Below are 12,561 nucleotides of genomic sequence, written 5' to 3' on the forward strand. Positions count from 1 at the left end.
AAAGGGCCATTAAAAGACATTTTCAGGGACTCTGTCTCACGCACACAGAAGTATGAGGAGTTGGTTGCCATGAGTTTGGCCTCCTTGCCTCTGCTTCCTTCTCATAGACCAGAGGCTTCTCACCCTTTTACCATTGCTTGAGGATCAAGAAACATTATTGAACATCATGTTTGGACTACTGGGCTCAAAGGGGCAGGTGAGGTTCAAGTCTGTGTTGTGGACATTATCGTTTCCACAAAGGCTGAGGATTCTCTACTTACCGGACTCGAGAGGCTGCCTCCTCATGCTTCCAAGGAAGGCATCTTGGTACTGGAACCTAGCCACCACCCAAATGCTTGCTGATGGCTAACCTCAGTTGTGGGAAAGTGGTTGTGAAGAGGGGGGAGAATGGAAGAATTACGGCCACGGAAGGAAATACAGTCACAGCCACTGTTGGAGGCGGACTTGAAGGTACTGCAGAGGGTGGGGAGGCAGCATGCCTCCAACAGTAAGCATGGTGTGTCCTTGGGCACATCCCCTCCTGGCTTCAAGTGTTACTTCCTATCCAGCGCGTGTGTATCAACATGGCAGCTGTCTTGTCTAAGAGCCTCTGCACGCGGCCTGCCGTTAGCTCTCACTGGACAGAGCTCCAGGCATTGCTGTTGTGTGTGTGCAGCAAGGCGTGTCCACCCAGCACTGGGGCGTGGGGGGGGAGGGGCGACTAGAGACCTCGGCTCTGCTCTCCATTGGCTGGGTGATGGGAAGAATCTTGGATGGGCCCTCTGGGCCTTATGTTCATGATGGCTGATAAAGATGAGAGGAAATACTCACTACCTGTATTATTCAGTCTTGTCTGTACAACTTCCGGAGCGGTCTCCTCTGAGGGCGGAGTTGTGATGCGCCAGAATTATGACCCAGGACAACCAGAATCAGAGCTCCAGCCTCAGCCTGAGGCCTTACAGACGAAGTTAGATTGTGAAACAGGACACCTGATCAGTGGTGGTGGGGGGGCAGTAGTTCCGGGGGTAGCCAGGGCAAGCCCTGGTTTAGTAAACACCCTTCTTAGGGCCGCACCCCAAGGCACCAGGAAACCATCCAACCCAGGCACAGTATAGGATTCCTACTCAGGAATGAGGGTTCGCAAAGCAACGGGCCTTTCTGAGCTCCTCCCCCTATCGGCCAGCGGAGGATCTAAGCAGCTGTAGTTCAGAGTGGTTCACAACCGGCCCCTCCCCTCCCCGAGCGGTCGGAGGGCCTGGAAAGGGGTTGGGAGCCGCAGGGATGGGCTGCGCCTTCCGGCAGTGTTCTGGCACGCAGCCACCGCAGCGCAGGCTGGCGACGGTGACAGTCCAGGCTTTCCGCTCTGTTCAGAAAGCGTGTTGGGACGGGGATAATGATAATTAACACTTGGGGCGCGTTTTGTCTTCCAAGTGCTTTACAAACACGACCTAATTAGCCCGCGGGGAGGAGCAGAGCCACCAAAACGCTCTTTATTATTATTCATTTCTATACCGTCTGAGTCTTGCGCCGCACGCGTCGGCGGGGATGACGGCTGGTCCCTTCATCCTCCTCCCAGATGCCTTTCCTCGGTGTGGAGGGCCCTTCGAAGCCGTCGCCAAGATCCGCATTCAGACTCCCTGCCGCGCCCCATCCACTATTTTCTCCGAAATCTATAGGGGCGGGGGGCACCTGGCGTCGTGCCCAGCGAGGTTAAGCTGTTGGTCCAAGACCACACAGCTTGTATGGCAGTGCAGTAACTCTGCCTGGATCCCTGCAGAGTTTCCAGTCTCGGTCCTCGTGCTGGGGGCCTCTCGGGCCCTGCTCTGCGCGAAGGCTCGGACATTTGGCTCCCAGCGCCTAGTGGCTAAGCCACGGTGAAAGCCGGCGGCGGCGAAGGCGGGCGGCGGGTGGCAGTGCTCACTCCCCCACCTCCCTCCGGCCGAAACTGTTGCCAGCGCAAAGCTCCTGGTTCCACCTGAACAGGGGACAGATGTGCATCAATATTTATTCGGAACTCCCAGGAAACCTGGATGAAGTGTAATTATCTCAGCTCAATCAGTTCGGATTAGCATAACATCAAGTCACCCATCAGACGGAGGGTTTGATTTCGGGGATCAAAGCGCCGCGCTGTAGCCGCTGATTAATCGGGGAGAAGGGAGCGTCGAGAAGAAAAGAGACGCCGGCTCCGCGAGCCACAGCTGCGCCGCTTTGATGTGCCGATTGTGCCAAGTTAACTTTGCAGGTTGCTGGATGCCGCCGCCGCGTCCCAGCCCGCTGCGAGAAAGGGGGCGCTAGTCCGGTGCTCAGCCCGCAGAGGCTGGGGCCCCGGGCGTCCTTTCCCATCGCTTGTGCGGGGGTCCCCAAGGTGCGCATCCGGAGAGTGTTTTGGAGTCTGGTTCTGGGGCTGAGGGGAGGCGGGTCTCTAGGGAAGTCCCCGCCACCCTTTCTGGCTTGCTCTGCCCCGTGTCTTCCCCTCAGGCAGAATGGCGCTTCCTTGCTTTCTGCAGGCTGTACCTTTTTGTCTATTGTCCCAATAGGGACCTAGTGGCACCTGTTCTTTCTTCTTCTTTTCATCCCCCACTTCTTTTCCTGATGTCTTTCCCCCCCATTTTTTCCTCCTTTCCTTCTTTTTATTCTTCATCTTTCCCCCCATTCTTTCCTTCCATCCATTCTTCCATCTTCCTCTGCACATATGGTCGTAATTTAGGGAGCCCCCCTTCTGCACCACACACACACTGGGAGGGTCTCAGCACTGCTTCTGACTCTGGCTGGATGGGAAGTTAAACATCCTCTGGCCCATGCTAGATTTGAAAACAGCCAGGTGCCTTCTGAAATTAAAACCCGTGTAGCTAGTTACCAGGCTCTCCTCTCTCAGCTGTGTCTCCTGGGATACTGTCCTTCACACGAAGCAGCTGTGGATTCTAGATCTTGCCTTGGGCTGACTCAACCTGGCCAATCTACTTGGCCTTTTCAGAACTCAGATTACGGGATCAGCCAACGTGTTTGTTTTTTTTTTTTTTTTTTTCCTATACCACTGTTCCCTAGAGCCATCCCAAGGGAGGGCACCCCATAGGCTGTCTGAGAGTCCTGGATCTTTAGGGTAGGACTCTCCCAGGCACCTTAATTCTCCTGACTCTTAGTCTTCATCCTCTGCTTGGTGTCATGAGACCAAGGTAGGAGGTCCGGAGAGTCTGTCTGTGCTTGAGAGCTTGCCAGAGGGTCCCGAGGCTGTGGTCTGGCTGGTAGGAGTGAGGCATGAGAACCTGCTTCCCCTCCCAGTCTCCAGTCTCACGTTAATGGGACAGCCAGCTGCTAATGGTTTTTCACTATTGGCCCCAGACTTCCATCCCATAGCTTCTCCTCAAAACCTCAGACCCAAACCCAAACTGTGGACCTGTGAATTCCGAAGTTTCTGCTTTGCAGGCGATTCCCTCAACTTTCCATCTTAAGACTCCTTTAAATTGCCTACAAGTTGTTTTATCTCCAGAGCTTTGGCGATCTTGACGGCACCTTGGCAGCGTCTTGAGGACACCGTAAAAAAACGGACGCATCCATTTGTACAGTATGGGGCTTTACACAGTCTCTGCCACCTACCGTCTCGTCCGAACATCCTCACGGCGATCTGGAACAAGAAACTCCACGACACAGAGTGACATACCTAACGTCACAGAGCCAGGTGTGCATGCAGCTGGGTGTGAACACGTGACTCCTGGTCGTCCTCAGGCTATGACGCTGCATGTTTTTGTCTGAGAGACGCTTGCATGACATACTGAAGGGTGAAAAGACTCGTTCAAGGTCTTAGGTTGAGTCATTGCCCACCACGTTGTAGGACAGTTACCTGCCAGTTTCACACTACCTTGATGCATAGCACTGCCCAGAGAGTCACACATCAGGATACTGCTGAGGGCCGGTGGAGGGTATCTGAAAGCCTAGGTGAGTGTGCCCATTGGCACCCTTCTCTGGACTGTGGGTGCTCTGAGGGTTGAGCCTTATCTATTTTATTTTGTGCTGCACCCCAAGATCAAAGCTTGGTACACGGCACATGGTAGGTTCTCGATACATAGATATAAATACTTGAAAGGAGAGAAGTAATGGACGAAGGAGGAAGGAGGGAAGAAGGAAGTAAAATAGACAGAAAGAGGAAAGAACGGATAGAAAGAGATGGAAGGGTTTTCAGCTCTGGCAGGGGGCCGAGTCTCCAGAGTGGGTGGGCATGTGCCCAGTATACTGGCAGAAAGATGATTTATCTCCATTCCAAATCTCTGCTATGAAACACCGTGGATTTTTCTCTCCCCTTTAATTAAGAACTAAATATAGATCTTAATTAAGACACTGATGAATTTAATTTAGAGTGGCATTAGGCCTTAACTCGAAGTGCTCGGTGCGCGTTTGTATAATGTGGGATATAAGCTAAATGACTGCTTGCTTGTTACCACCATAAATAATTCCCCTGCTAATCCCCTTGAAGCAGCTGACACAGCCCCCATCCACTGGGGGTTCCAGCACTGGCATTGCCCAGGCTCTGAATTATTTGTCCACACCAGGCATTCTGTCTTGCTCCCAGGCCCATCTCGTCCTCCCCTCTGTGTCTATGCTCACCCTTGTGGCTTTGATCACTCAAGTTTCTCTGCTGACTTTTGGGATCCACGGGATCCCCTTCACTGTCTTCAGCTCTAGACCAAGCTCCTGGCTGTGGTGGAGCATGCTCTGTCCTTGATTCCCTCCTTCTCATCTCTAAATTCGCTGGGCCTGGCTCCAAACTCACCCAGGTTTCTGTTTATTTCAGGAATGACCTGGCCTCGTGATGCTGACTTTGTACTTATTTTCTTTCTTTGTCTTTTCTTCTGTTTCTAATTTGGTTGTGAGTGCCCAGCACTGGGTGACTGGAAACCAGCTTCTCCATTTCAGCCCACTTCAGAAAACAGTTGTTGGGGCCACTGAGATGGGTCGGTATGGAAAAGCACTTGTACAGGGATGCACAGGCCGATGCCCATTATTGGAGGTCAGAAGAAGATGTAGACTCTCTTTTTTTATCACTCTCCACTTTTTACCTTGAGACAGGCTCTCACACTGGACCCAAAGGTAGGCTGATCAACAGCAAGCCCCAGTGATCCTCCTGTCTCAGCTGTCGTGGCTGGGTGAGAGGAAGGTGAACTTTGGTCTTCAGGCTTATACAGCAAATGCTGTCATCCACTTCCCAGCCTCCCCATGGTCTTTTGTCACCTAGGGCAACTCAGTCACTAGCTCTTCCTCTTCCTCCTCCCTAAGCTTACATCAGTTCCGCCCCATGTGACCACAGGGTTGGTACTCTACCCTCCATAATGCCAGGCACAGCTTTTGCTGTGATAGGCAGTGACTGCGATGAAGAACCGGATCCTTTCCATGAGCCTCCCACTTTCCACACTCAGGAAAGGATGCCTTGCCATTGCTACTACATACAGAGCACTGCCCAGGATGCTCCTGACCAGGGGTCCTCAGCCTCAGCACCACTGACAATGAGGTGGGATAATCCTTTCCTGTGAGGTGTGTCCCTTGTTCTCTACCCCCTAGATGTCAGGAACATTTGCCCCCAGTTGTGACACTCACATTTGTATGTATGCACACACACATACAAATGTTGCCAAGTATCCTGTGGCATGGCAGATTGGGCCTCTTTGGAAACTACTATACCAAGCACAGGCCATTTCCGGTGTTTTGCTTATCTCCCTGGCATGCTCGTGACGCAAACACCATGCTGGGGCATACAGAGTTGGCACACAGAGAAGCAATGATAGCCCTTCTAGACTGGAATATTCAGATTCAATCACACTGTCAATGTTAGTCTCTGTTTCTCCCTTTAACGTGCTGTTGATCACGCCTCGCTTACTCTTACGGTCATGGTCAGGTTCTTCACGTTGCACTCATGATTTAGTACTCGGCAAACACAGTTGCACGTTGCCTGATGACATTTTTTCGACAGACCACAGACTCGACAGCATACACCATAGAGCCTGGGTGTGTTGTAGGTGACGCCATCTCTGCTCATGCAGAGGAGCCTTTTGATGTTTGAACAGCACCTGCCCCGTGATGCATACCACAAAGCGACACATGACTCTACTGCAAATATTCTTTTTGCAGATGGATATTCAGATTCAACTAACACGTGTGTGCTCGCACTTGTATATGGTATGTGTAAGTGTGTACAGGTGCATGGTGCTTTTAGTCTGGAGAAGACAGATAAAGATGTTGGGAGTCCAGACTGGCCGTTATTCACCGTAATCCCTCAAGGCAGGGCCTCTTACTCAACTTGGACTAGGCTGACAGCCAGCAAGTCCCAGTGATGCCCCTGTTTCTGCCTCGACGGCACTGGGGTGGTTCAGGTATGTTTAGCTGCATCCAGCTCTCCGCATGTATGCTGGTAACCAAACTCAGGTTATCACTCATGTGTAGCAAGCTCTCAGTCAGTGCTTTCTAATGTTTGCTGTGTGCTAGGAGCTGTCATAGTGTATTAACCCATCTGACCCTCACAGGAATCCTATGTGGTAAATATTATCCTTACTCTCCAGATAAGGAATAAAAGCACAGAGTTAAAGAATTTGCTGATAACCAGAGATGTGTAAATTTGAACCATGACTGCAGGGTCCCCCTCCCTCCATTTTTTTGAGGTGGGATTTCTTTGTGTAGCCTTCATTGTTCTGGAACTAGCTCTGTAGACCAGGTAGGCCTTGAACTGACAGAAATCCACCTGCCTCTGCCTCCTGAACGCTAGGATTAAAGGTCTGCATCACAACTGCCCAGCTAAAGATTTATTTACTTATGTATTTTATGTATAATGGTGTTTTGCCTGCCATTATGTCTGTATACCTGGAGAGGGCATCAGATTCCATTATAGATGGTTGTGAGCCACCATGTAAGTGCTGGGAATTGAACTCAGGACTTCTGGAAGAGCAGCCAGTACGCTTAATCACGGAGCCATCTCTTCAGCCCCTGAAGAGTACCCTTTAAAAAGATTTATTTCTTTCATTTTTATGTATATCAGTTTGCTTGTATGTATATGTTTGTGTCAAAAGAGGGCATTGGACCACATAGGTGCTGGGAATTGAACTCAGATCTTCTGTGAGAGTAGCAAGTGCTCTTGTACACTGAGCCACCTCCCAGCTCTGAGTGCAGGCTTTAATTATTACTCTACACTGTACAGTACACTAACAAGAGCTTTTCTGCTATTTTATTTATATAAGTCCCAGCCCCATCTCCAGAGACACCTATCGAGAGAACTCTGCTGTCTAATTTAGTTGCTACATCGGACAATGTAACTTGAATAAATAAAAATTTAAATTCAATACCTCAAGTAAAGATTGAGACACACTTTAAGTGCCAGATAGCCCATACACTTGGTGGCTTTGTCCTGGATGGTAACAGATACAAGCCATCTCCATCATTCTCATCATCACAGGGCTCTGTCAGATTGCTCAGGACCTTACACAGTGAATTCCTTCCCCCTGCCCCGAGAGTACCTTGTTGTCCCCTTAGATAGCTTCAGTTGCCAGCCCATCAACATTGTGTCCAGAATTATTAGCCACTCATATGTTGTGTTTATTTAACGGGTGATGAGCTTCTACTGTGTGTCTGAGATGGTTTTGGACCTAGGAAATCACGACAAACAAATATGGTCCCACTCATACACAGGCTAGGGAAGGGTAGTAGCTTACTAATTTGCAGAGCTCAAAGATGAGTCTGGATCATGGGACCTAGGAACTAAATGGGTGTGAAAGGTACTAAGTTGATAGCCAGAGCACCAACATCTTGGTAATCCGGGGTGCAGTTAATTAATTAACCTTTGTGTTGAGTTACAAGAGCCCTAAAGGAGGGTGTTTGGTAGTCCTTGGGCAGGCAGGGCCTGACAAAGTCTTCTTGGTCCTAGACAGGCTCAAAGTCTCTTTGTGAAATTTCTGCTGTAGAAAACCCACAGCGAAGAAGGTGGGAATATTGAGCATATTGCCATTACTTAAAGGAGAGTTTGCCAGATGGTAAGGAAATTTTATTCAGAGCCAGGTGTAGTGGCATGTACCTCAGAACTTGGAAGGCTGAAGCAGGAGTAACATATGCTAGGCCAGTCAGAACTTCAGGGATACCCTATCTCAATCAATCAACCAACCAATCAATTTCATTCTTATTAGAGCACAGTGCATAGGGTAGGAAGTGCAGAGATAGAAGATATCAGGTATAACATCTACTTGTACCCCAGGTTATCCCAGAGTCTTTTTTCCCCTTAAGTCTAGGCTGAGGCCTGCCTCTCAGGACTTCCTGGGAGTCCCCGTCCCCTCCACCCCACCTGACAGCTGATGCTGCCCAATTGCCCATCTTCCTTCCCCAATTCAACACTCTTCTAGCTCAGAAATTGCTTGACGATATTGGGAACAATGAGGCCTGACTCTGTTAGTTCAGAGCAAAATGGCTTTCTTTCTTCTTCTTTTTAAAAAGGGTATTGCATTCTTGGTGATGTATGGACTTGTCAGGAGAGCAAGAGGAGAGCTGGGGCAAAAGAGAAGAGGAGGAGTCAGGTGCCCAGGGCAGAGAAGATGGCTGTGGCTGGGGCATGGGCTCCTGGTCTGCAGAGCAGGGCTGCCTCAGCCAGGTTGGATGCTTGCTTGTCAGGACGCTAGGCTGGGCAGTGGTGGGTGTTTGAAACCATCAGGCTACTGATGAGCCAGCGACTGTAGAGAGCTTATCCCTTCCAGAAAGGCAAGAAAGCTTATCCACTTTAGCCCCTGCCTTGTTCTCTTGGACAAGAACAGAGCTGCAGGATGGCCTGGAGTGAGGAGCTTTCACTGGGGCCTACAGAAAAGGCCAGCGACTTGTCTACAGTCATCCACTGTGTTAGTGGCTGTCACCAGAACTTAGGGCTCTCTCTATGGGTGAGTGCTGTGGATGGCTCATTTGCTTTTTAGTGCTGAGTAGTATTCCACAGTGTATTAGTCAGATTTCTGTGACTGTAGCAAATACCTGGGATAACTAATAAAGAGAAAAATGGTTGCAGTTTGGGTTTATAGTTTTATGGATTGTCTCTGATGCTTTGGACCTCTGTTGAGACAGCATATCATGGTGGGAGGGAGCTTGTAATAGAACAAAGCAGTATGTGAATAAAGAGAAGAAAATGGAGTCCCATAATCCCCTTTGAAGAAATACTCTTAATCACCTAAGACCTACCACTAGGTCCTACCATTTTTTAAGTTTAAAATAAAAAAATCGCGTGTGAGTATTTTGCATATATGTACGTGTACCTCATGTGTGCACAATGCCTACAGAATTCAGAAGAGGGCTTTGGATTCCCTGGAACTAGAGTTATGGATGGTTGTGAACCATCATGTGGGTACTGGGAATTGAGACTGTGGGTTCTCTGCAAGAGCAGCAAGTGCTCTTAACCACTGAGCCATCTCTCCAGCCCTAGGTCCTGCTTCGCAAAGATTCTGCCTCTTCCCAATCTTGTTATGAACTGGGACCAAGCCTCCAATTCTCCAACCCATGGGATTTGAGGATCTGCTAAGATCCAAACTACAGCTCAGTATATTCAGGCAGCACAGTTTCTTTGTCATCCATTCAACAAAAGACTTGAGTTGTTTCCAAATTTTGGCTTGAAATAAATGTTTCAATTAATAGACTCTTAGAGCAGTTTCGGTTTATAGGCGAGTTCTGTGGAATCCGATGCTCCCTTGCACTCGCCCAGGCTCAGCTATACCTGTTCACACCCTGTATTTGTGTGGCACATTTGTTACGACTGATGAGCAAATATGGACACACCAGTATTAACGGAAGTGTGTAGTTTGTCCTAACATTCAGTCTTTGTACCTCCTGTGAGTTTTGGCTATGTGTAATGCTGAGCATGGGCTATTACTGTCCAGTAACAGTACTGTCCCACCTTGTGCTCCACTTATTCATCTCTCCCCTCAGAACCCTTGGCAATCACAGCCATCTTGATTATCCTTCTAGTCTTGCTAGGGCTTGTGTGTGGATATGGGTGAAGAGGCGTGTGTGTTTGTGGTCAGAACTTTCTAGCAGTTTTCCTCCTGGAACCCTAGGCTCAGTTGGGATGAGCAGTCCTTCTCATAGCTCATCCTCAGTCCTAGTCTCTGTCTGGAAAGGGAGGGTCCTTGGCTCTACTCTCGATGGTTATGGAACCCTCCCATCCAGTGCAAACCCCAGACTCTCAGAAATGCTAGTCTGTCCAGCCAACAAAGGTTTTCTGAGGATCATATGAAGGTTAGATCTGCAGTCAGAGGACAGTGATGCAAGGCAGGTGAGGCCTGGGGTGTAGGATTGAAAAGAAGTCCTCCCTGGACTCAGCCACCTGTTAGGACACCACAGAGCCCTGGCAGACTAGGACAGCATTCCTAGTAGTTACAGAACTTCTTCAAACCCAAACTCCATGGGCAGTTAGTTCTAGGGGTGTGCAAGCAGCTTGCTGATGAATCTGAATTCTTTTTCGAGGAACATCCCCCCAACTCCATCAACTACCTTTTTGTTTAGGTGACCCTGGTGAACTGTGGCCCCCAGAGGGCTTGGTGCTCCAGGCCCTGTGTGGGGTGAGGGAGAGCAAAGGAAAGAAGAGGGCAGTTTTGTCACTGAGAGCACCGGGGCCTTTTCCAGCCTCAGGCCCCAGAAATCCCAGAGGCTCAGCTCCTTTATAGGCCTGCTTAGAAGCCAGCTGCCCGCCTCTCCCTTCTGGTGCCTCCAGCTCAGCCTGGGGCTGCCTCCTGGCTTGCAGGCTCCCCTCCATGTGCCACTTTCATTTCTAAATAGACAGGAAAATAAGCAATTGATTTCTTGATATTACATAAGCCGGGCAACGGGAGCTTTAATAAGGCAGAGAGCAGAAGGAGGAGTCTGAAGATCTTAAGCTAAAAACTACAAAAAGCCCATCATTACCAACTCACATGGAGGCAGCAGCAGGCCTGCTATGATCAGAGAGATGGTTCCGGTGGCCCCAGGTCCTTAGAGTCGACCACCTGGTTAACCAGGGCCCTGTGGTGTCCTACAGGGGGCTGAATCCAGGATGGGACCTTCTTTCTTCCGACCCGATGCGCCAGGCCACGCCTCCTTCCCCCAGACCACGCCTCCTTTGTGCCACTTTTCTCTAGCTGTGAGTCCAACTTCCATTTATTTGATTCTCATACAACCTTTGTAGGCAGGACAAGCTGGGAGGTTTGGGGCACACTGGTGGGAGGGTGGAATGGTCATAGTGAGTAAAGTCAGGGATCCTCCTTTTCTAGGTAGAGGAACCTGGATTGAGGATGAGCTGCTGATTTGGGCCAAGGGCTGGTTCAGCTTCCAGCACTAGGACGGTGTTCAGTCTGTTGCTGAGCGAGAGGATAGAAACACCACACTCTGCAGCATGTCTGGGACCACGCGGTGGGTCTTGCACACACCCTACACAAGAAGACAGATTTGGGGAAATAGCTTGACTTTGCCCAGGCCTTTGGAATCCTTGTCTCCTCGTTTGACGTCCTCGACTGTGGCATGCTTTCTCTATTGTCCTATCCACCTAATCCATTTCAGGTTGGGTAAATAGTCCAGCTCTGTGTGTATGTGTGTGTGTGTGTGTGTGTGTGTGTGTGTGTGTGCATGTGTGTAGGGAGGAGAGGGAAAGAGAGGAGAGGGAGAGAGAGACAGAGAGAGCTGGAGAGAGTCAGGGGTGATTGTGGACATGATGCTAGAGAAGGCTATCCGGAGGTGAAAGTGCTTTCCAAAGCCAGTCTCCACGCAATAGTCGCAAGAGTGAGACCTTTAAGAGGTGGCTAGGTCATGAGAGCTCCAACCTCCTGACAGGAGTAATACCACCACGTGAACGAGTTCGTTATGGAAGCAAGTTTGGAATTCTCTTGTCCTTTCTGTCACCTACTCTCTGACAGTTCTGCCCTTTCAACGAGATGAGCTCTTGAGGGGTCTGTCACCAAGTGCTGGTGCCCCGACGGTGGACCTCTCAGCCCCCAGAACTTCGAGAAATCACTTCACATTCTTTATCAAATATCTGCTCCGTGTCATTTTGTCATAGTAGCAGAATATGGATCAACAAGAATGACACACTTGGCTAGCCAGGAAGGAACTATGACTCGTAGCACACGTTTGGCTTCAGATTGACCTGTGGGGTTTTAAAGAATCTCATTTACAGCATACTTTAGTGAGCCAGTTGGGGACTGCAGTAGTGCTCTCCCTTTCTTAGGCCAAATTAGCTCCAGAATCCAAAGAATGCAGATAGCCAAGTCCTCGAATTCCACATAGCTCCTAAACTGCTTATCCTTCAAGCAGAAGCCTCAGGGGGGTGGGGGGTGGTGATCCTTCCTCTCTGCAGTTCCTGACTGCATCCAGGTCCTTCACTAGGTTGAGTTTGGGGGCTAGCAATGGAGTGACATTTTTCTTCTACCCTAGCGACTAGGCATCCATCCTGCCTCTGATGGCATTGTTCTGTCCACAGTAACGAATGAAATCCCTGCCAGACTTTTGGCTTCTCTTTAATAAAGTATCTGCAAAGGTGTTGATGGTAGAGATGACGTACTTGGGGGTGGGGGGCTGTTGGTGAGGGATGAAAGGACAAGGCTGAAGGGAAGG

Source organism: Psammomys obesus, unplaced genomic scaffold, assembly GCF_907164565.1.
Source record: "Psammomys obesus unplaced genomic scaffold, mPsaObe1.curated_primary_1811, whole genome shotgun sequence".
In the NCBI taxonomy this organism is placed as follows: Eukaryota; Metazoa; Chordata; class Mammalia; order Rodentia; family Muridae; genus Psammomys; species Psammomys obesus.